Genomic DNA, 24,993 nt, shown 5'->3' with positions numbered 1-24,993 from the left:
TTAAGTGATAAGACTATACTCTGCACAGAGCTGCGAAAGACGTTAGCGCTATATAAACATTTAAATTTAAATTACAAAAAAAAAAAACAGCTTGATCAACAGCTGGCAGGCTAATCGCTGGGGCCCACTGTGCGCATTGACGGGAGCGCGCGCTCGTGCAGGCGCGAGCGCCTGTCAAATCTGGTTTCTTGCGAGATGACGCACATATGCGTCGCGGAGGACCAACAGAGCCTCTCAGCCGCCGCAATCCTGCGTTAGGCAGTCGGCAAGAGGTTACAGTCTGCTTGGTATCATCCGAGAACTTGCGAGGCCGACTTCCAAAGGCAGGTAAAAATAAGCCAATCCACCAGCCATTTTAGTAAATATTGTGCAATTTGTTTGATATAAATAATTTGCTGATCAGACAAATAAAGCTGGCCAACTTCAGAACCAATAATCTAATAACCGTGCAGATATATAACCCAGGGCACTCAGTGCAAGAGACAAGGCATGTTTATCCAAGACTCGCCATAAGCAAACTATTCCTCCAACATTCACATTTCCACTAACACAGGAAGGAAATGAAACGGAGCCCACCAGCAGCTGCTTATCAGCTATCTGGCATGAAACGGAGCCCACCAGCAGCTGCTTATCAGCTATCTGGCATGAAACGGAGCCCACCAGCAGCTGCTTATCAGCTATCTGGCAGCTGCATGAAAAGGTTGTATGAAACTCCCTGCCTGACACTGAGGAGTGGTGGAGATGTCAGTGGAAGGATTTGCTCATCACTGTCGATGATAATTATTATTATTCATGATGATTTATATAGCACTATCATCTGCCATGGCACTTAAAGGATACCCGAAGTGACATGTGACATGATGAGATAGACAATAGTAATAGCGACCAGTGTACAGAGAGTAACAAAACATACAGCATCTTACAAGACACAAAAGGAAGAGAGCAATGTCCTTGCAAGCTTACATTGTAGAATTTGGGAATAGTGCAAAGAAGGGAGGTTGGGGAAGGGGGGTACTAAATCTGGCTTATCAAAATAGCTGGTTTATTTTTATTAAGGTATAATGAAGATTATTTTGAATTATTTTGTATTTGATAATCTGCATTCCTTATTTATGCATTATTGATTTATTAACTACATAATAATACATCACAGCTTTTCCTAGATTTAAATTTTTTTTTAAAACACTATTTTTTTCAGGTCAAAACCTAAAAAAATAAATAAATACACAAATTTGGTGATTTTTTATGGAAGCATTGGATTAATGGTAAAAATCACCAAATTATCTGGATTTCTTATTTGTTTATGATTTATTTATTAGCAGTATAACAATAAATCACAACATTTCCTAGATTTTAATTTTGTAATACTCCGAAGTAAACACTTGAAGATTCACAAAAAATATTTTAGATAATGAAATCATTTTTTTTAGCTGAATTACCAAAGTTTCAAATGATCCCAAACTTAAGCATTATTAAATAATAACAAAAAAGTTTTCCTTGCTACATTATAAGGCCTGGTGCACACCAAAAACCGCTAGCAGATCCGCAAAATGCTAGCAGATTTGGAAACGCTTTTTCTTCTTTTTCTGCTGCGTTTCAGCTAGCGTTTTGCGGTTTTGTGTAGCAGTTTTGGTGTAGTAGATTTCATGTATTGTTACAGTAAAGCTGTTACTGAACAGCTTCTGTAACAAAAAACGCCTGGCAAACCGCTCTGAACCGCCGTTTTTCAGAGCGGTTTGCATTTTTCCTATACTTAACATTGAGGCAGAAACGCATCCGCAATCCAAAATCTGCAGCAGCCCGGGAGTATGTGTTTCTGCAAAACGCCTCAATGCATTAACTGCGATCGTTATAGGCTGTTATTCAAAACAAAGCAAGGAATCTTCTGGATTTTTGAGCATGCGTACTACATCACAGATCTTATTTATCGCACGATTTCTGTACACATTATAACGATTGAACGATTATCGTGTGAAAAAATCCACTGGGTTGGATCGGTTGAATTGCCCGGAACGGAACGTTCGTGTTTTTTTCATGCACGATTATCTTTCCAATTATCGTTTTGGAACGATCTGCATTAGACGTGTGTACTCTGCATAAGGATAGCCCAAAAAAATCAGCAATACATTTATTCAAAGGGGCCTTTATGCTAATTACAGCTGCATGTGACTGAACCAATAATGTGTATGTCATGATCGCTGCTGCAGCAGGTATTGCTGGCAGTAGTAGTGCTGCAGCTCAGGCAGTTCTGATCTCTTTCCATGCAAGCTGCATAGCTTTGTCTGCCTTTCCCTGCTGTCAGCTTGTGACTGATTATCATTCACCTGTGTGGGAATCTGCATGTCTGCTCCCATTGGATGACCTCAGTATAAAGATCTGCTTCCTGCAGGACTCCTCGGGTTTTCATAGCTTCAGTTTAAGCCTGTCTTGCTATTGCTTCAGCCCCCGATCGTGGTTCTTGTTCTAAAGATACTTTGCTGGTCTTTGCATCATATATTGGTTCATTGCCAATATATATGCATACCAGCACGTTTATTATTTTCCTTGTATTCGTGTTACGTTGATACATCAGTGTCGCTGATGTATACGTACACGAACTGTTTATATCCTGTGTGCAGTTAGTCAGCTTTCCAGCACGTTTTGGTAGTTTGCGCGTATCGTGATCACCCGTGCTGAGTTAGTTATCCTGCTCCTGGTTCTGTTTGTGGATTGCGTTCATCTCTGCGAAGAGATAACGAATCCTTCCGAATCCTGTTCTGTTACCGTTTGTGGATTGCGTTCATCTCTGCGAAGAGATAGCGAATCCTTCTGAGTCCTGTTCTGTTACCGTTTGTGGATTGCGTTCATCTCTGCGAAGAGATAGCGAATCCTTCTGAGTCCTGTTCCCTGTATTACTCCAGTCAGTGTTCCTGCTTATGTCATATATCGGTTCATTGCCGATATATACATATGTTAGTCAGACGTTACAAATAGTTTCATTGATAGCTGTAATTGTAATACGCTAGGAAAACATACTTATTGTATTTTTGTCTGTGTTACGTTCATCTATCTTGATCCTGCTATTTCCTGACTATCCTGTCCTGTCTTTGTGAGGCACGCCATCGCTGCAAACGCATTGGCTGCCTCATTCCAGTCTGTCTTGTTGTGGACGCTTGCTGTCACTAAGTAGCGGCTAGCTAGCAAGCGTTCATTCTGTCTACCTGTCCTGATCTCCTCAGTTCTGGTTTATGCGCTCAGCGCTACCTTGCGCTGAGACATTATCGCAAAAGTATTGTTTGTGGCTGTCGGATCTGCACCGGCTCTGTGCGCCACAATCTCCTTTTGGAGTCAGTCCTCCCCTCCACTATACTAGGGATAGCCTGTTTCCTTGTGCTAGTGTGTGTACCTCCTCCACGTCAGCTCATGCGTTGCATGCTGACTGTGGAGAATACACCACCAAGCCTTACAGTGTAATCTCACGTCTGTGTATTATACAGAGAACTAATCTGAATTTTAAGTAAAGATATTGCTTCTTTTGAAAAAGTTGTTTTTTACTACCCTTAAAGGGAACCCAAGTTGACAGACATATGGAGTCAAACATATTTATTTCCTTTTAAACAATGCATGCTGCCTGGCTGTCCTCTGTTTCTAATACTGTTAGCCATAGACCGTGAATAATCAGTTGCTCTGGCAAAAATATGATAAGATTAACTGCATACTTGTTTCATCAGGTGTGTGATTCAGATACTACTGACCAGAAATATGAGCATGATTGCCAGGCAACTGGCATTGTTTAAAATAAAATAAATATGGCAGCCTCCATATGTCTCTCACCTTGGGTTCCTTTTAAACCCAACAAGTATTGGTTAGTGTGGTGGATCACCAAAAGCATACATTGTTTTTGTATTTTTCTCCCAATTAATTAGCAGCTGAAGGAGACTAGAGATGGGCCGAACGGTTCGCCGGCGAACGGTTCCCGGCGAACTTCGGTGGTTCGCGTTCGCCTCCCGCAGGCGAACGTTTCCGGAAGTTCGGTTCGCCCCACAATGCACTATGAGGGTCAACTTTGACCCTCTACATCACAGTCAGCAGGCCCAGTGTAGCCAATTAGGCTACACTAGCCCCTGGAGCCCCACCCCCCCTTATATAAGGCAGGCAGCGGCGGCCATTACGGCCACTCGTGTGCCTGCATTAGAGAGAGTAGGGCGAGCTGCTGTCTGTCTCTCATAGGGAAAGATTAGTTAGGCTTAGCTTGTTCCTGGCTGCATACCTGTTCTGTTCAGTGAGCCCACTGCATACCTGTTCAGTGATCCTGCCACTGCATACCTGTTCTGTGAACCCACCACTGCATACCTGTTCTGTGAACCCACCACTGCATACCTGTTCTGTTCAGTGGACCCGCCACTGCATACCTGTTTAGTGAACCCGCCACTGCATACCTGTTGTGTTCAGTGAACCTGCCACTGCATACCTGTTCTGTGAACCCGCCACTGTATACCTGTTTTGTTCAGTGAACCCGCCACTGTATACCTGTTCTGTGAACCCACCCACCACTGCATACCTGTTCAGTGAACCCACCCACCACTGCATACCTGTTCTGTGAACCCACCCACCACTGCATACCTGTTCAGTGATCCTGCCACTGCATACCTGTTCTGTGAACCCACCCACCACTGCATACCTGTTCAGTGACCCTGCCACTGCATACCTGTTCTGTGAACCCACCCACCACTGCATACCTGTTCTGTGAACCCACCCACCACTGCATACCTGTTCAGTGATCCTGCCACTGCATACCTGTTCTGTGAACCCACCCACCACTGCATACCTGTTCAGTGATCCTGCCACTGCATACCTGTTCTGTGAACCCACCCACCACTGCATACCTGTTCTGTTCAGTGAACAGTTTGGTGTGTCAGTGTGAAGCAGTACCTTAATTACACTACCTGATTGATGTATACACATGCAAGATGTTTTAAAGCACTTTAGGCCTGTCATTTAGCATTCAATGTGATTTCTGCCCTTAAAACGCTGCTTTGCGTCAAATCCAGATTTTTCCTGGGGACTTTTGGCGTGTATCCCACTCCGCCATGCCCCCCTCCAGGTGTTAGACCCCTTGAAACATCTTTTCCATCACTTTTGTGGCCAGCATAATTATTTTTTTTCTCAAAGTTCGCATCCCCATTGAAGTCTATTGCGGTTCGCGAACTTTACCGCGAACCGAACCTTCCGCGGAAGTTCGCGAACCCGGTTCGCGAACCTAAAATCGGAGGTTCGGCCCAACTCTAAAGGAGACATGCCCAGGTTTGGCAATCCATGAAAGGCTCGAGTTTTATTAGTTGATCAGTCTGAACTTGAGCACGTATGACTTCAAGTGAACGTAATGCCTCAGATGGGATGAAATCCTTGAAGAACGGTTATAACCCAAAGGCATTACAGTTAGTTTTTCATCAATGTTTCTTTTCTGTCCATGCCCAGGGAGATTAGCTACAGGGCCATGGGTTGCAAACTTCTTGATAAAGCGGCACACTGTGGTCTGTGGACAAAGGCAAATCTAGATCTCTGGAGATGGACTTGTAACCTTGAGATTGTTGATAGGTTTCCACAATTTTGGTTCTCAAGTTCTCAGACAGTTCTCTTCTCCTCTTTCTGGTGCCCATGCTTAGCGTGGCACTCACAGACACACAATGCAAAGACTAAAGGAGCCCATACACTGGTCGATTTCAGCCATCGATTGATCGATTCTGTACAATCAATCGATCAGAAATCGATTCTTTCAAATCTATTGATATATTTGTGGCCGATTTGGATTGATGTCAATGGATTTGATCTATCTGACAGGATGGAAGATCTAGGTCAATCGGCTGCTGGCAGCAGATCCATGGCCCATAGAGTTGCATTAGATCTAATGGACTTATAATGCATTTAGATAGATATCCAATAGATTTCATTCTGAACTCTGTTAGAAATCTGTTCCTAGTGTGTGGCACACATCAGATAAGATGCCTGTCATATCGAATCTGACAGGAATCGATCTGATAGTCAAATCTGCTGCAAATCTATAAGTGTATGGCCACCTTAAAGAGAGTCTGAAGCGAGAATAGATCTCGCTTCAGACCTCCTAAATAGCAGGGGCATGTGCGCCCCTGCTAAACCGCCGCTATCCCGCAGCTGCACGAGGGTCCCTGTCCCCCCAAATCCCCTCCGTAATGCGGGGGAGCTAACCGCCGCAGCCCTGCCCCACGCGCGTCTGTCAGCGCGTATCTCCGCCTCTCCCCCGCCCCTCTCAGTCTTCCTTCACTGAGAGGGGCGGGGGAGAGGCGGCGATGCGCGTCTGATAGACGCGACTGGAGGCAGGGCTGCAGCCGTTAGCCCTGCCTCCAGGAGCGACCAAGTCTGCGACCAAGTCGTGCTGGGGTGGGTTTGGGGGTGAAGGGACCCCCTTTGTGCGGCGCGATAGCGGCGGTTTAGCGGGGGCACACGTGCCCCTGCTAACTTTGAGCTCTGAAGCGAGATTTATTCTCGCTTCAGAGTCTCTTTAAGTGAGCGTCTCTCATTTGTATCTGCTTTCAGGTGTGATTTTTAAGTTGCCCACACCTGTTACTTGCCCCAGGGGAGAGTAAATGCGCATTGCATGCTTGAAACAATCTTATTTATCCACAATTCTGAAAGGGTGCCAATCATTTTGTCCAGCCCATTTTTGGAGTTTTGTGTGACATGATGTGCAACTTGCTTTTTTTCTTCCCTTTTTTTGTTTTGTTCCAAGACACACACCGAGAATAAACATATGCGCAAAGCAAAATGTGTTTCTGTGAGAAATACTTGATTTTCTGGGGTGACAAGAATTTCAGCAATGACTGTAATAAACGATATTGAGGGGTCGTCCTTTCTCCTGTTATGTCATTTTATTATGCTGCTGACTTGTTGTTTTGCTGACCTACATCCAGTGGCGTAGCTGAGGAGCTGTGGGCCCCGATGCCAGTCTTACATTGGGGCCCCCAAAGCAATCTATACATAACAATTGATACGGCGCACAAAAACCTGCCAATGGCAACTACAGTGTCAGAGGTGTAAGAAGAGGATGGGGAACAGCTTGTTAATGGTTACCACTATTCAAAGTATCTATAGAAGTGATTATTATCAGCACAGGACCTATAGAGAGCTAATACTGCAGTTGAGGGAGGGCCCTTCGGGGTCCCTTTGGCCCAAGGGCCCTGATGCGGTCGCAACCTCTGCAACCCCTATTGCTACGCCCCTGCCTACATCTTCTGTTATTGTCTTTACTTTATACCGTGAAATTACATGCACAATTCTTACAATCCCGTAACCATACATTGTGTTCATATTTTTATCCCTCCCACCGATCACCCCACACATGCCTTACTTTGTCTTTTTCTACAAAGTCGATGTAGGACGTCCTCTCGATCTCCACCGGCTGGCCCTGACGGTCATAGAGAGCCAATACAAAATGGAAGAAGTTGGATTTTCTGAGGTTGGAGGGCGGCTGCTTCTCAAAGTGCGCTCTGGCCAGTCCGATGCCGCTGTAAGGCAGAAACACATGGAGGATGGTCAGTGATATGGACATGAGGTACAGCTTCATACAGTGGAGTCAGTTATTAGATTTTGGCTACCATTCACTGGTCCATGTAGCAAAAACAGACCTTTCTACAGCCAAACACTGACCTCTCCCACCATCAACCCCTCCCTGCCACCTTGCCTACCATTCCTTCCACTCTTGACATTAACTCACATTTTTACACCTAATTAGTAGTGGTGGCCAGAAATTACACCTATGTGTAATTACGCATCGTAATATGCAATTATTCATCATCATCCTAACGTGAAATTTGCATGTAATCATAACTGCTCACTGTAATTTCGCATGTTAGCGTAATTTAGGGGAATGTCAGATGCGGATGGATTTTTTGCATTGAGTATTTCACGACCCGTGCATGTGCAGTATACTACTGGCTAATGAATACAAATTTTTGTGCGCATACGAACACATTTTTTTGCATTGAATATTTAACTAATGGCCACACATGCACAGTACACTAGCAAATAGATGCAAATATCTTTGCGCATTGAACGTGAAATTATGCGTAGTTGTGCAATGAAAGGCATAATTACAATTTACAAACATAGTATGCTGTACGTAACATAAACGTAACTACGCAATGCGTAATTGCAAAAAATTACACAAAATGTTGCGTAATCGTCATTGACCCATTACGAGCACTACTAAATGTTATGTTACCCCCCCCCCCAACATTAACTCTTCCACAACTAATCTCCCTCTGACCTAAACTTTCCAGCCCTAACATAACTTTAACCAATACTTACCTTTCCTCCAAGCATCTCAGTAGCTGATGCTTCTGCTATGCAAAAACCTAATGTCAGCACTGAGATAACCACTCTCTGGTCCAAACCCTGCCCTGGAAATCTTAGCTGAATGCTGATGCCCACATCAACCAATTGCCAGGAAAAGCATAGCCAACATTCACCCCAAACAAGGATTGCTAAGGAGGAAAAGGAATTCTCATTCATTGTACGATTTCCCTGGTCATACGTCATATGGATACGTACACTCTCCTGAGTATGGGCAGTTCCTATTCATGGTAACTATAGTGATACAGGGAATAAAAGATGTATGTTGGGGCGTGGCTACAGATCATGTGTCCCCCAAAGTAAAACTTTGATTTTCACCTAATTTCTGTCGACTAGTGGTTAATAGCGACGTCCCCATACATGCTATCATCACCAACACATATATCCCAACTTTTTGAGATGAGAAAGAGGGACACTTAAGCCATGCCCCTGCCACACCCCTGACCACGCCCCCATCACACCCCTAGTCACGCATTTCATAAAGATTTCCTAAGAAAAATATGTTGTTTTATAATTCAAACCACACTGGTCCTTTCTATCCTGGTTCATTTTCCTTCATATTAACATTTTAAGATTAGAAATAGATCAATTTAAAGGATGGGAATAAAGTTTAGACTCAATCAAACACATTTTTTAGTAGGGAAAAAAAAAAATTATATATATATATTTACATAGAAAGAGGGACAAATGAGGAGGAAAGAGGGACAGAGGGAGAGGGCTCCCAAAAAGGGACTGTCCTTTCAAAAGAGGAACAGTTGGGAGTTATGCCAGCGTACAGATGTTAAGGGGAATAGTGGGAACAAGTCAAACAATTTTTTTTTTCAAAAAGACCTTGTAGTTTTTGAGATAATCAATTTAAAAAGAATCAGTACTCTAATATTCTTACACTAAAAAGCATACCATTCTATTCATTATTTTCTCCTGTGCCCCTCTGTGCTGTTTCTGCCACTCTCTGCTGCAAACCTGGCTTGTAATTAACAGTTTTAGGCAGTGTTTACAAACAAACTAACCAGCTTGTGATAGGCTCACATAAACAGAGTGTGTGAGTCATACAGAGTGTGCAGGGGGCCTGCAGAGGGTGTGTATCGCTTCTATCCAATCACAAGCAGCCCTGCACATTCCACACATTCCAGCCTTAGCCCGACAGACACGACAGAGGAAAGGAGATAAGATTTATTACAGAGACAGTGCAATTAGGAAAGGCTGCAGTAAGCCAGAGCACATTAGAACAGGCATAGGAACTTATAGGATAGAAGAACTAAGGCTGAAAAATTTGTTACAGAGTCTCTTTAAAAAAAAAGGCAAAAGAAGGTTCAAAAACCATTCGTCCTTTGCATTTTTAAGATTGATTTTCTCAAAAACTACAAGTTCTTTTTTTGATTTGTTCCCACCATTCCCCTTACAATAAGTAGCAGTTTTGGGTATGATAGCATGTATGGCGGCCTTTGCTATTCACCACTATAGTAATTATACACAATTACCAGTGGATTAGTAGTAGGTACGGCTGTAACTGCAAAAAATTATGCAACATTTTGTGTAGTCGTAATTAGCAGATTGTGATAATCTCTAAGGCCTTGTTCCTATTGCGTTCCGCTCGGGTGTCCGTCCGCGTTAGGTTTTTTTAGAGGCTTTTTTTTCCCTCTCCCGGCGCTTGGGTGTGCGATGCGGTTTTGTTAAAAGCACTTTTCTAAGTCCTTTTCCAGAGCGTATTTTTAATTCACTCGCTGACGCAAGTCAGGAAGTGAACTATTTGACCCAGAAATGAATAAATGTAATGTATTTATTCTTACAAACACAAACGCAATCGCTGCACAAAGCCATTTTGTGCGTGCTTTGCGTTTTCCTATACCTTCCATTAAGGCGGAAACGCCTCAAAAATGGCCCATGCAGCGTTTCTCTGAGCGGATCGGAAACGAACCGCTCAGGTGTGAAGTTTGTCAGAGACAATCATTGCACAAGCGCTTCCAGGGGGATTTTGAATATCGGCAGTGCTTAAAAAAAATCTCAAAAACGCCCCCAGTGTGAATAAGCCCTGAACAGGACTTCCTGTAACTTCTTCTTCCCTCATTTTTACATATTGGTAGGTATCCACCGTTTGGATGTAAATAGCGGCGGACAGTTGTACTTGTGTTATTGATGAGAACAGAAGCGTACGAGCTCCCGTTCTGAATGTATATATATATATATATATATATATATATATATATATATATATATATATATATATATATATATATATATATATTGTTTTCCTTTAGTCACAGGTTGTAAGAACACTGTTGACATCACAAAGGTCTCGCACAATAATCACCGCTCGGGCGAATTACCGAGTGTAGAGATTATTATTACTCTTGCATGCGCGCCCCCCCCCCCCCCCCCCCCATTCTCTTTTCACAGGAAGGCCCCAGAGACAGAGAGCGAGTAACAGAACCAAAGACAAACATCGGAGAAGGAAAACGAGACGAAATCCTAACCCTTTCTGTGCTTTCTGAATATAAAGTGATATTCATTTTCCTAAAGAGGAAAAGCCAACACGTCACAGACATGAACCAGCAATATTACATGTGAAATAATACACCCAACTTACGGGAAAGTCGAAGAAACGTTATTCTAAAACCTGAAGCAGAAGATCGCCAAGTACAAAAGGAAACACACCACAAATAGTTTTGGGTAGACATGGCATAGATAGGACAAAAATCAGACAGTGAAAACCAACACTGAAGACACACATATAGAAATTCTATAGGAACTGTACTGAGAAATAACCTATAGGAAAAAAGTGCTTATTTTTTTACAATATTCATTTATAGATGATTCAGTCACTGTAAAATCTTTCCTCTCCCTGATTTACATTCTGACATTTATCACTGGTGGTGTCATCTTCAGGACTGGAGCCCACCAGCGCATTTTATGTCAGCGTTTTGGGACTGCTGACAATTGCCAGCGATTCCCAAAAATACTTTGCCAATGAAAGTGAGTGGCGGGGAACCCATTTGTGCGATTGCGATTAGGGGTAATGGCAGGCCATGCAGCAACTTCAGCACATTTACGCTCAATGCTAAGTATATAAACACTAAAAAATCGCTTTTGCAAAGAGATTTTGCAGCTGAGCTATTTTGATTTAAATTAACTTTATTATACTCCCCAGGTGTCGGGATTTTCTTCTTCTGTCCGTAGCCCCGCCCATAAAGGAAGAGTCACAGGCATTTTTCTGATTGGTCCTAGAGAAGCATTTATAACCAATTATTTTAGGGGGCGGGGCTACAGACGGAAGAAGGACGCCTGGTAAGTATAAATAAGTTTATTAAAAAAAAAAATGTGAATAACTAATCAGAACAGCTGTACAGTTCACTGCACATTGCTGCTAAGCGATGGGGAATTGTGATCGCAATCACCCTAGGAATCATTGCACACAGTGCTGCAGAGGTTTTAAAGCACTGTCATGATTCCTAGTGGGTTCCACACCTCAGTTCTGCCAGGTGATCTGTGCAGAATGTTTGTTACTGAGAGTTTCACAGAGGGATACATTGCTTGCTTGGCAGTTGGGAAAAAAAGCCGTTATTTCCCACAATGCAACGAGGTTCACAGATTTGTGTGATCGAGTAACAAATATACAAACATCCGAACTTCCCCATTTATAATATTAGTAGGATACAGCCTTTATCACAAGTACAATAAACAACTATAACAGTCTAGAGATACATTCTTCTGATGGCAAAGTGAAACTGACTCCAGTAGGAGTTTCCCTTTCTGTCGGTAAAACCATCTATAGCGCTGGATCTCCCAGGACGCTATGCATTGCTCTGACATGCAGTGTTTTCCTGTCAGTTTTCCCACTGGCTTGTAAATCTTAAAGATGAACTCCAACCTAAACAAACATACTGTCAATAAGTTACATTAGTTATGTTAATTAAATAGATAGGTAATATAATCTCTTACCCACCCTGTTTTAAAAGAACAGGCAAATGTTTGATTTCATGATGGCAGCCATCTTTTTGGTTAAAAGGAGGTGACAGGGAGCATGAGACACAGTTCCAACTGTCCTGTGTCCTGGGCACCTCTCCCAGTTGCTAGGCAACGTGAATAACAACATAGGAAATCCCATCATGCTTTGCACAGCATCAGGGAAAAAAGTTCGCGCAGTTTTCTTTGATGGGTGGAACTTAGTTAAAAATGCAGCTAAAAATAATGCTTTGGTAAGAAAAACAAAGTTCTGATGCTGTGAACCTGTTAAAGAAACACCAAGCCTTTTCAGTGCTGCTGAGTAGATTTTTAGTCCGGAGGTTCACTTTAACCACACAGTAACCAAAACTATTGTCTTTCACCTAACAGGTCTATTGCTGCCCCAAATTCTTGCATAAAAGGACCAGTTTGGTTGCATCTAGGGATGTTCATTCAGATTTTGCGGAATTCAAATTTCCCAATTTCCGATCGGAAATCGGAAAACAGAACTCGGAAATCGGATTTCTGTAGAAATACTGCATTACTGCAATTCTGTAATTTTAGCACAATTACAGAACTCGAAATCAACGGACCAATCAGAGAATGCAGAAACAACTCAAAAGTATTTGGCCAATCAGAGAATGCAAAAAATGTAAAAGAAAAAAACACTACTTGGAAATCGGAAACCGATCGGAAATCAGATTTCTGTAGAAATACCGCAATACCACAACTCGGTAATTTTAGTCCAATCATAGAACTCGGAAGTATTTGGCCAATCAGAGAATGCAAAAATATGACCAATAAAAAATACTACTCTGAAATCTTAACTCAGAAATCTGAAACCGATTGGAAATCCATGAAATCGGTAATCGGGATTGGCGAAAATCGGAATTTCTGCAGAATCGGAAATTGACATTTCCGACCATCCCCAGTTGCATCTAGTGAGAATTGCAATTTGCAAATTACTATTAAGTGCAATTTTACGTAATTTTTCGTGGCATACGTAATTATGATATGGACGATCAATTGATTGTGCTAAATCTATTCGTAATTTTGCATAATTATGTGAAATGATGTGTGATTTTGTACCGACTTTAGCGGTTAATAGCAAAGCTATTGCTGTAGACGCTAAAATTGCTAGATTTGTTAAGGGGTATGGTGGACACAAAAAAAACCAATATTTCAAAAAGATCTTGTAGGTTTTAAGAAAATAGATTTTAAATATGCAAAGAAAAAATGTTTTAAAATAACAGTTTAAAAAACATTTTTTCTTTTGCATATTCAAAATCAATTTTCTCAACAACTACAAGGTCTTTTTAAAAAATTCCATTTTTTTTTGCCTTATTCCCGCAATTCCCCTGATCCCCTCAACATACAAAGCCATTTTGGTGACAATAGCATGTACTGTATAACGGCTTTGCTATTAACATATAAAGTCAGCAAAAAATTATGCAAAAATTACACAAAATTGTTCCTGATTACATTTACATACAAAATAAATTACGATTTTTGCTGAAATTTCGCATTATGATTTTGCACCGTAACTCAGAATTACGATGCAAAATTATGCGAAAATCATGGTCATCATGAGTTGCATCTACAGCAGCCCAATGGCGGTCAGTCCGCGGCCGATAGCCCTAGCTGGAGTAAAGCGCAGCAGTCCAATCCACCAAGTTACGTGTGGGATGGAAGGTCTCACTTACCAAGAAAGGTTAGATAAACTGGGTTTATTTAGTCTAGAGAAAAGACACCTTAGAGGGGATCTAATTAACATGTATAAATACATCAGAGGGCAATATAATAGCTTGGCGGATGAGCTTTTTGTCCCTAGGCCTTCTCAAAGGACTAGAGGACATGATCTACGCATAGAGGAAAAACGTTTTAGCCATTTATTTAGGAAAGGGTTCTTTACAGTAAGAGTGATTAAGATGTGGAATGCATTGCCAAAGGAAGTAGTTATGGCAAACTCTATACCTGCATTTAAAGGGGGCTTAGATGCTTTCCTTGCGTTGAAAGACATCCATGGCTACAATTACTAGGTTATGACTAATAATGTTGATCCAGGGATTTTATCTGATTGCCATCTGGAGTCAGGAAGGAATTTTTCCCATTTGGGGCTAATTGGATCATGCCTTGTAAGGGTTTTTTCGCCTTCCTCTGGATCAACAGGGGTATGTGGGGGACGGGCTGGTGTTGTACTTTATACTGGTTGAACTCGATGGACGTATGTCTTTTTTCAACCAAAATAACTATGTAACAATGTAAGTTATTATGATCACTTCCTGTTTGGAAATCAAACACGTGGTTGTGAGCAATATCGCTCCTTGCTCTACTAAATCCCCATACACACACTCAACAGCAGTCTTTTATGCAGCACAATTAGCAAACAACTTTTGTTGTGAAAAAAAAGTTGAACAACCTAAAAAAAAGTCTTTTGCTCTTGTTCACACAACTGATACGACGTCAATCCAACTGTTGGATTGACGTCTTATCAGTTGTTTGAACAATAGCAGGCAACTTTTTTTAGGCTGTTCAACTTGTTTCACAACAAAAGTTGTTTGATAATTGTGCTGCATAAAAAAGACCGCTGTTGAGCGTCTGTATGGGGACTTTATTCTCATCCTGATGAAATCAGAAGTCTGATCAAGATCCAAGTTATTATACTACCCCCAGCAGTATTATAGCTCTCAATGTCGCACAAAATCACGTATCAATCTATCCTCTGCTCCTTAATCACCCGCACTAACCAACCTTACCGTCAATAAACTGTCTAGAACTGATTAAATTGTTTATTGATTTGACATGCTGTAGTCAATAGATTCCTGGAAGATCCAATCAGCGTGATTGAAATTTATTTTGATTCTACAGTTCATGGACACATCACTTTAAAGTGGATCCGAGATGAACTTTCACCCATTGCATAATTGTGTTCCTTTCCTATTGTTTATAGGGCATTCCTCAAGCCAAATACTTTTTTGTTTTTGTTTTATTACTCTAATTCCCTATAAACTAAACAAGCCACGCCCACAGGTTTTCAGAGAGCCAAGGCACTTTCAGACAGTAGCAAGGGCTCATGGGAGCTCAGTCTGGGCAGGAGGAGGAGGAGGTATTACTAGCCAGAGATTTCAGAGGCAGAGGGGAGGAGGGGGGGATTAGGTTTTTTTCACAGGCTGAGTGCTGAAGATGCAGATACGCCTGCCTCTGTGTAATGTTTACAAACAACATGGCTGCGGTCATTGTATCACAAGAAGAAATAATCATATTCTATGGAAGCTGTTTGCAGCTAGATTTGCTGTGTAAACTATCTAAACTTTAGATAAGATATATAGACAAGTTAATGGTTATAGTTAGTTTTTCATCTTGGATCCGTTTTAAGCTGGGTTCTTTCAGTTCAGACATTTTCTTAAGGTGACCATGATACAATATCATTCCCCGCATGATCAATGGCGGGGTTGTATTAATGGATATCTTTAGTCTGTTGCAGAGCCATGATCTGCTGTAGAGTCATGCAGGGGGAGGGGAAGTGACTGTTCATGCCACACCCCCCTCCCATAGCACCTTACAAAGGGTGGGTGCAAGGCAGCCCAGGCAACTCCCCATAAATTTAAGACACACCTGCAACCCTGGGGACATTGCAGTGATATGGAGCTCCCCCTAGAGGTGGGAGGGGGAAAGCAGGAGTTCAGCCTGCAGTCACATAACCAAAAGCTTTGCAATCCAGATTAATACACTGACACCTAAAAGAAAAAAATTCTGTCAGATTCCATTCATGTCTGGTCTTTTGGAGATGACGTTTTAAAGCCCTAGTATAATTCCAAACTGTTGAAAAATGTGTCTCCAGATAATGTGCACATGAGGCGACATCCAATGGGGTGATATTGTTGGGGTAAAGGGTGGGGCACAGAAGGAAGGAGGGGCATGGGGGGAAGTGTCACATCCTGTATGTGGAAGGTCACACCCCTGCCTGGTATATTGACAGTTAGCTGGGATTACTCTCAGTGAGATGTGAGGGACTCGAGCTGCTGGAATAGTTGTCCTGTGGGAACTACAGCTTCTGAAAACAGGGAAAGGAAGACTAAAAATAAGAAAGAAAAAAGGATTACTTCCACGTTGGCTGTCAGGACAGGCTGGGCTCTGTGGCTCTAAAGCTGCCCATACATCTAAAGATCGAGCATGAGGCAGATCTCACTGGGATCGAATCTGATCAGAGAGAGTTCCGCTGCCTGCCCATATACTGCAGACCGGCCCCCAATACATTTCAGCATGAAGTCTATCTGGAATCGGCCCAGCGATGCCGCCTGCCTGGGCGACCCCACCCCAAATGTAAAATGTCCCCCGGTGCCTGTGCACTGTAAATTCTCACCTGCCCTGCTGGTGCACCCGACTGCCAAACTCCCCAGCTTTATTATTAGTATTGATTTATAAAGCGCCAACATATTCCATGGTGTTGTACAAAGTAAATCACCTCAATGCTTGTCATTACTGCGAGCACGACCACATGGCACATGGGGTTGACGGCAGAGTAGGCAGGGCAGGGAGCCATGCCAGCGGGAGGGACATTTTACAGAGGTCAGAGGGACATTTTACACTTGGCAGGACAGGTCCAACGTGTATGTCGGTCGTCGTGGTCATCACGCCGTGCACTCAGTCCACCACGTCAGACCAAGAATTTCGAGCATGTTCGATTGATTGATGCATTCAACTTATTTAAGCAACGCTGTTGGCGACTGGCCCAGGAGGACATTGGCTGGGACATTTACTTACAAGCTAGGACATTTTTGTAACTTTCGGGGACCTTGGGACAGGGGACCCTGAATCCTGGATTGTCCCAGGAAACGTCTGGTCACAGCAGCTGAGGGGTGACTGGCTGTGAAGTCACAGTGACGTACAGCTGATAATAATGCGCTGGCGTCACTGCGGCCCGCACCTCTCTCTGGGCGTTTACACGAATGGCTACAATTACAGATTCCCGGCCAAATGCAAACAACATGTTACTGCATCTGCCAGCTACACCCTCTGTTATGTCAGAGACACAGCGGAATAGCGAGTACCGTGCCTGTGCAGCACTGCAGTCCTGGGATCAGCTTCCAACTCACAAGACTATTCCTGTGTGTTATGAGATGAAACACGCATGTACAGAAGGCTCACCCTACAGTAGAGCACCCATGTTTCCCCATCAGTCCAATCACCAATGGAGAATAAAAATCCTACGATGGATTTCTATGAAGACGGTCACACTGACTGTGCAGGATGTTCACACAGCCGCCCTCATTTAATTCACTATTTCTTTGAGGCTGTTTTTACGCCTAGCCTTGTGTTTCTGGTGCAATGCTCCGCCCTCTTTGCACCACACTGCAAAAAACGACATTCATATGACCCTGCAGCAGAGTGCGCCGACAAGGTCATAAGCATAGCGCCACCACACCCGCTTGCCCCTGCACACCCTACACTGCCCTTCACCCAGGACGTACACCGTTCTGGACAGGAAGTACATCTGTGGAACTCCCGGGTTCCTCATCGTATTTGCATCGTTCTGCGCATCCGTGCGGCGGCCAACGTATTTAAATTTTCTGCATAGCCCATTGACTTAAATGCATTTCGGCGGTGATGTGTTGCCACGGAAGTTCGACGATAACGCTCTGTTGACTTTGCGGCGGGTTGACAGCTGTAAACAACGCGACACGGTAAGCGTATAGTGATGACCGAACATCAAAATTTTGCAAACGTGTTTGCAAATTTACTACAAACATATGCAAACCGACCATGGACTTTAACAGGCAGGCAAACTTCTAAAACTTTCAGGACATCTCTGCAGCCACTATTTCTTTAAAAAAGGTGTAAAAAGTGTACAAAAATCCAGACAGTAGTGTGGCAGAGGAGGATCAATGGTGAAATAGTCGCCCAAAAATACATATTTTGCGTAAACACTTTTTCAGTGGTTCATTTTAAATACAATTTTCAAAAAGACCTTGAAGTTTTGGAGAAAATCGATGTTGAAGGAAAAAAGTTTACATTTAAATGCGGTAAAATTACAGATAATGTATCAACATGTATATAAATGTATTTTTTTATTATGTTCAGAGTGTGGGAAATCTCCCAAAAGATGACATGTGTTCCCCCCTCCCGAGCCTCTTTAACCTTTCTGGCGGTAAGCACGAGCTGAGCTCGGGCTATGCCGCGCAGGAGGATTTCTCAGGCCCTGCTGGGCCGATTTGCATAATTTTTTTTTTGTACACGCAGCTAGCACAATGCTAGCTGCCCGATCGCTGCCGCTCTGCGCCGATTCAACGCTACCCACCGCGCCGCCCCCCTGCCCCAGACCCCATGCTTGCCTGGCCAATCAGTCCCAGGCAGCGTTGAGGGGTGGATCGGGACTGCCTTTGACCTCACAACGTTGATGACGTCGGCGACGTCATCCCGCCCGTCGCCATGGCGACGGTGAAGCCCTAATGGAAATCCCGTTCAAAACGGGATCGAAGAGGGTGGGGGGATGCCGCTGCACAGCGGCTGTCATGTAGCTAGTGCTAGGCTAGCTACATGATTAAAAAATAATAAAAATTAAAAAAATAGTGCTGCGCTGCCCCCTGGCGGTTTTAATTGACCGCCAGGAGGGTTAACCCCTTGTCCCTCGTGCAGGCTGGTATAGCTAGAATGTGGAGCCCCAGCCGCATGGGGCTTCTCCCCCTGAGCTATACCAGCCATGGTATGGGGAGGGGGGGTCCGGGGGGGGGTTTATGGTGGCATCTGGGAGTCCTCTTTAAGAGGGGGACCCCCAGATGGAAGCCTCATCCCTAGGTGAAATGAGTATAGGGGTACATAATGCCCCTAACCCATTTCCACAAAGGTTTAAGTTGAAATAAAAATGCAAACACGAAAAAAAAATCCTTTAATATTTGCAACTACCCTACCTACCCTAACCTAAACTAAAAGTTTTAAACGCCAGTAGCTTCGGAAAAGTCCCACACCAATTGAATCTTATTTTGATCGGTTGAAGATCTCCACCGGCCACCGCCACACGCTGCTCCCCCGCTCAGCATTTTTTCCCTCTTGTTCCCACTTTCCTCCTTAACATACCTGCAAACGGTGTTTCTAGCACATACAGGGGCTTTGCTATTACCCGCTCAAGTCAGGGACCATTGACTTGAAAAAAAGGCTTGCATTCAATGCGAATGGTCAGGGCCGGTTTAAGCAACAATGGGGCCCCAGGGCAAAATAAACCTGGGGGGGCCCCCAACATATACCCTGGAACAAAAATCAGCATTAATGGACCTTTTTTGCAGCTGGTATAGTCAGGGTGTGAAGCCCCAATCGGTCGGAGCTCCACATTCTGGCTATCCCAGCCTGCATGGGGGACAAGGGGTTAAAAAGTTTCAGGAGGAGGACCCCACATAATTTAAAAAAAAAAAAAAATTCCCACACTCTAAACATAAAAAAAAATTGGGAAAATAGGAAAAAATGCCAGGGATCTTCATACAGCCATATTGCGGCTGTATAGCGATCCCTGGCCAAAGCGCTGCGGCTGCGTATAGACCCCCTGGAAACCCCTTCAGGAAATTTATTGCGCTTTCGTTTGATGCGTGTAAAATTACGCTACCGTTAGGTTTGCTACTAAAAGTGACATTTACCGCATTTAAAGGTATACTTTTTTCCTTCGAAACTTTAAAATCGATTTTCTCAAAAACTATAAGGTCTTTTTGAAAAATTGTTTTTTCCTCTTATTCCTAATGATCTCCTTAACATCTCCTGCAAGGGTTTCTAGCATTTAAGGTGGATTTGCTATCAACCATTAAAGTCAGCAGGTTTTTAAATGTGTATTTTTTTTCCTTTGAAACTTTAAAATCGATTTTCTCAAAAAGTATAAGGCCGATTTGAAAAAAAAAATGTCCTCTTGTAGCCACTGGGGGCCCCTACAAGCTCTGTGGCCCTGGGGCAGCTGCCTCCCCTGCCTCTATGGTAGCGCCGGCCCTGCGAATGGTGAACATTGGAAGTTCCCTGGGAACTGTTCTGGTGAACTGTTCGGCCATCACTATAAGTGCACTAGGCCCTATAGGACTTTCATTGCTGGTGTGCTACCCTGCTTGCAGAAAGGGTAATGCAACGCAAAGAAAGCATCCTAGTGTAAAAAGGTCTTAAGCTTTCTCCTAGGGCAGTGATGGCTAACCTTGGCACTCTAGCTGTGACAAAACTACAAATCCCATCATGCCTCTGCCTCCCCGAGTTATGCTTAGAGCTGTCAGAGTATTGCAATGCCTCATGGGACTTGTAGTTCCACCACAGCTGGAGTGCCAAGGTTGGCCATCACTGGTATAGGGCATATTTTCACACCTTATCATAATGAATAAAATGTTTTTTAACCTCCCTGGTGTTTAATTTCCTGGCAATTTTTGTACCAAAGTGGTACAATTTTTTTCAGCATTTCTTTATAAGTATTTATATTATATTGTAGGCATTTTGGCGGACCGCTTGCAAGTTGCGGTATTGCAAGCTGCCCACAAGCAAGCGTACAATATAAAAATAGCACTTATTTTTTTATGATTCTTTTTTTACATTTTTATAATTTTTTCTTTTCCGTTTGCTGCTTTGGACAGTAGTGATTTATTTTTCCACTTACATTTTTTTTTATATTAAATCCAATACAGATGTTGAATGTACTCAATGTATTTATTCGATACAAAACATTTGAATCTTCTGCCTGAATTGATGACGCTTTGCGCGCCCGACACAAAGGGGTGCAGGCATCGTCATCTGAGGGACACGCTATGCCTATGACGCTTATATGAAGAGGAGATTGCCGCGGAGAATCGCAGCTAAGAAGACGGGAATCTGCGCACAGGGAAGCCGCGAGGTGTCGGCGAGGGATAACGCATACCAGCGGCGATGCTGCAGGTGAGTAACTGTAACAGCTGGACGAGTCAGGCTCCTCCATACGGCTAAAGAGGTAAGGTTACGCCACCAGCAAGCAAGAAATTACAATCATTTTGGTAATACTTTTTCACATAGTTTTTGGTACTTTTTCAGTTGCAGAGTGCGGAAAAGTTATTTAAAGAGAACCTGTACTGAGTAAAAATATTTAAAATAAACACACAAGGTAACTTCAAATGAACATTAAATAGTTACCTTGCCATCAGTTCCTCTCAGAAGCTCACCATTTTCTTATGACAATAATCCCTTCCAGTTCTGACAATATTTTGTCAGATCTGAAATATATCAGTTGCTGTCAGTTATATATCAGTTGCTGTCAGCTATAGCTGAGTGGACAACTGATGTCTCAGGCAATGTCCATGTTTCCCTATGGCTCAAGTGGGCGATGTTACAGTTTAACTGTGTGCTGACCAGGAAGCTGTTATGGGTAATGCCCATTTTCAAAATGGAGGACGGAAAATTCCCTTGATCACAGTGAACAAACAGGACGCGGGACAGGAGCAAGACACTGAGGAGTAGACTACATGGAAGGTAAGTATGACTTGTGTATGCTTATTTTGACTTTTAATTTTCAGTTCAGGTTTTCTTTAACCACTTAAGCCCAACTGGACGAGATTTCTCGTCCAGTTGGGCTGCGCGCACTCCCGCGGGTCGCGCGCGCTCCCGCGGGCCCCCCCCGTGCGCGCCCCCGCTGCTGGCCGCTAGATTACCGATCAGTGAAAGGGATTATAAATCCCTTTCGCTGATCGGACCCCCCCGGAGAAAAGCCGACAGCGTCTCTTCAGATGCTGCGGCTTTTCTGAGCTCTGGGCTCCTTTCTTCTGCCTGGGAGCGAGATCGATCGCTCCCAGGACTTTTTGATCCTGGCCATCTTGTGGCCAAATAGCAAATTACACCTGTAAAAAAAAAAAATCAAATTAAACATATAAATATATTAAAAAAAAAACCCTGTTTACCTCCCACACCAAAAAATACCCACATACAAGTTTAAATTAAAAAAAAAAAAAAATTACAATAATAAAAAAAAAAAAAAAACATAAATAGTTACCTAAGGGTCTGAACTTTTTAAATATGCATGTCAAAGGAGTATATCAATATGATTTAATAAATTATGGGCTTCTAAACAGTGATGGACGCAAAACGGAAAAAATGCACCTTTATTTCCAAATAAAATATTGTCGCCATACATTGTGATAGGGACATAATTTTAACGGTAAAAATACCCGGGGCATATGGGCAAATACAATACGTGAGTTTTAATTATGGAGGCATGTATTATTTTAAAACTATAATGGCTGAAAAATAATGAATTTTTTCCATTTTTTTCTTATTCTTCCTGTTAAAATGCATTTACAGTAAAGTGGCTCTTAGCAAAATGTACCACCCACAGAAAGCCTAATTGGTGGCGGAAAAAACAAGATATAGATCAATTAATTGTGATGAGTAGTGATAAAGTTATTGGCAAATGAATGGGGGGTGAAAGTTGCTCGGATGTAAAAAAATGTCAACCCTTCGGGCTTAAGTGGTTAAAGAGGAACTGCCATGAAAATCTTAGAATTTAAAACACATACAAATAAGAATCCCGTTTCTTCCTGAGTAAAATGAGCCATAAACTACTCTTCTCCTATGTTGCTGTCACTTACAGTAGGTATTAGAAATCTGGCAGAAGTGACAGGTTTTGGGCTAGTCCATCTCTTTACGGGGGATTCTCAGCATGGCCTTTATTCTTTATAAAGATACTCCCTGGAACAGATTTATAAAAAGGTGTTAGCCAGCCTCTCTGCTCTCTGCACACTATTTTAGAAGTTGGACGGAGCAACTGCCATTCATTAAGTGCTTTTGAAAATAAAGAAAACCCTGAGAATCCCCCATGAGGAGATGGGCTAGTCCAAAACCTGTCGGTAATGTCAGATCTCTGCTACCTACTGTAAGTGACAGCAACATAGGGGAAAAGTAATTTATGGCTCATTTTACTCAGGAAAAAAATGTACTTCTTATTTGTATATATTTTAAATTTTAAGATTTTTGCGACAGTGGTCCTTTAAATAGAAGATGAAACAGTATCTCCCAGGACAAAAAGTGAAGTGACCCCGCCTCTCTTCTGGCAGACGCTGTACCCTACATTACTTGGGCAGTGTGGTAGTTCGTGCTGCAAAATTAACATTATGTGACTTCAGAAATTAACTTTTATTATAATGAATGGGAATCACAAACGCATCTGCATGGAAGTAGGAACGCGAGTGCTGTGTGTTGCATTGTCGACCACGTTTCTCGATGTGCTCACATCCGGGGAGAGGGGGAGGAGCTTCTCTGCATCCAACTGATTAACGATTAACTTGTGTGTGGTCAATCGTTCAATCTGTCACGACTTCACTTTTGGCCTTGCTAACTGAATAGTTTAATAACGTTGTTACAAATCCTTTTGTGCGTGGCCAGCAATGCAGGTTGTATGCCAGCAAGTGATGGTTTGTTTCCCGATACAGTACAGGGGGGTGCCCGCTCTGAAATTCTGCAGGGGGATTTTCAGGTGCCTGCTGCCCACATTACGATTTTCAGGTGTCTGCTGCCCTCATTACTATTTTCAGGTGTCTGCTGCCCACATTACGATTTTCAGGTGTCTGCTGCCCACATTACGATTTTCAGGTGTCTGCTGCCCACATTATGATTTTCTGGTGTCTGCTGCCCACATTGCGATTTTCTGGTGTCTGCTGCCCACATTACGATTTTCTGGTGTCTGCTGCCCACATTACGATTTTCTGGTGACTGCTGCCCACATTACGATTTTCTGGTCACTGCTGCCCACATTGCGATTTTCAGGTGTCTGCTGCCCACATTACGATTTTCAGGTGTCTGCTGCCCACATTACGATTTTCAGGTGTCTGCTGCCCACATTATGATTTTCTGGTGACTGCTGCCCACATTGCGATTTTCTGGTGTCTGCTGCCCACATTACGATTTTCTGGTGACTGCTGCCCACATTACGATTTTCTGGTGTCTGCTGCCCACATTGAGATTTTCTGGTGACTGCTGCCCTCATTACTATTTTCAGGTGTCTGCTGCCCACATTGCGATTTTCTGGTGTCTGCTGCCCACATTACGATTTTCAGGTGTCTGCTGCCCACATTAGGATTTTCTGGTGTCTGCTGCCCACATTACGATTTTCTGGTCACTGCTGCCCACATTACGATTTTCAGGTGAACTCTGCCCATATTATGATTTTCTGGTGACTGCTGCCCACATTAGGATTTTCTGGTGTCTGCTGCCCACATTACGATTTTCTGGTCACTGCTGCCCACATTACGATTTTCAGGTGTCTGCTGCCCACATTACGATTTTCTGGTGAACTCTGCCCACATTATGATTTTCTGGCCCACATTACGATTTTCTGGTGAACTCTGCCCACATTACGATTTTCTGGCCCACATTACGATTGTCTGGTAAAATGCTGCCCACTTTACAATTAATTTACAGTGAAACGCTGCCCCATTACGATTATTTGGCACCTATGGGGGGGGGGGGGGGGGGGGGGGCATCCAAATATTCGCAGGGGGGCCCAGTGATTTCTAGTTACGCCCCTGGGGAGGAGGGAGCAGCACAAAGTAAGAGAATGGAGAAAGAACAAACGGAAGGGAAACGGAAGGCAAAGGGGGAAGAAAGAGGAGAAAAGTATGAGTGATGAAAGGAAAAATGGAAGAGGAAGAAATAAAATGTAAGGAGAAAGAGAGAAGAAGAAAAAACTGAAGGAAAGAAGGAAGAAAGAGA

The 24,993-nt window shown here is 43.1% G+C and overlaps 1 protein-coding gene across 5 annotated transcripts in view; it reads right to left on the bottom strand.

Moving 5' to 3' along the window:
* LOC137544970 (transcription factor COE3-like) overlaps positions 1 to 24,993 on the bottom strand; it is a 167,207-nt gene that overhangs the window by 106,025 nt on the left and 36,189 nt on the right. For 3 of the 5 annotated variants that reach the window (XM_068266071.1, XM_068266083.1, XM_068266078.1), the window contains exon 1: positions 7,364 to 7,439. The gene's annotated coding sequence lies outside the window, so the exon portion shown is untranslated. Of the gene's footprint in view, positions 1 to 7,363; positions 7,521 to 24,993 lie in introns of those variants that run through there. The other 2 variants (XM_068266097.1, XM_068266103.1) reach the window with 1 other exon arrangement.

The sequence above is a fragment of the Hyperolius riggenbachi genome, chromosome 1, assembly GCF_040937935.1.
Source record: "Hyperolius riggenbachi isolate aHypRig1 chromosome 1, aHypRig1.pri, whole genome shotgun sequence".
Taxonomy (NCBI): domain Eukaryota; kingdom Metazoa; phylum Chordata; class Amphibia; order Anura; family Hyperoliidae; genus Hyperolius; species Hyperolius riggenbachi.
Note: the sequence above shows the minus strand (reverse complement) of the source record. Positions and strands in the feature narration are given on the sequence as shown.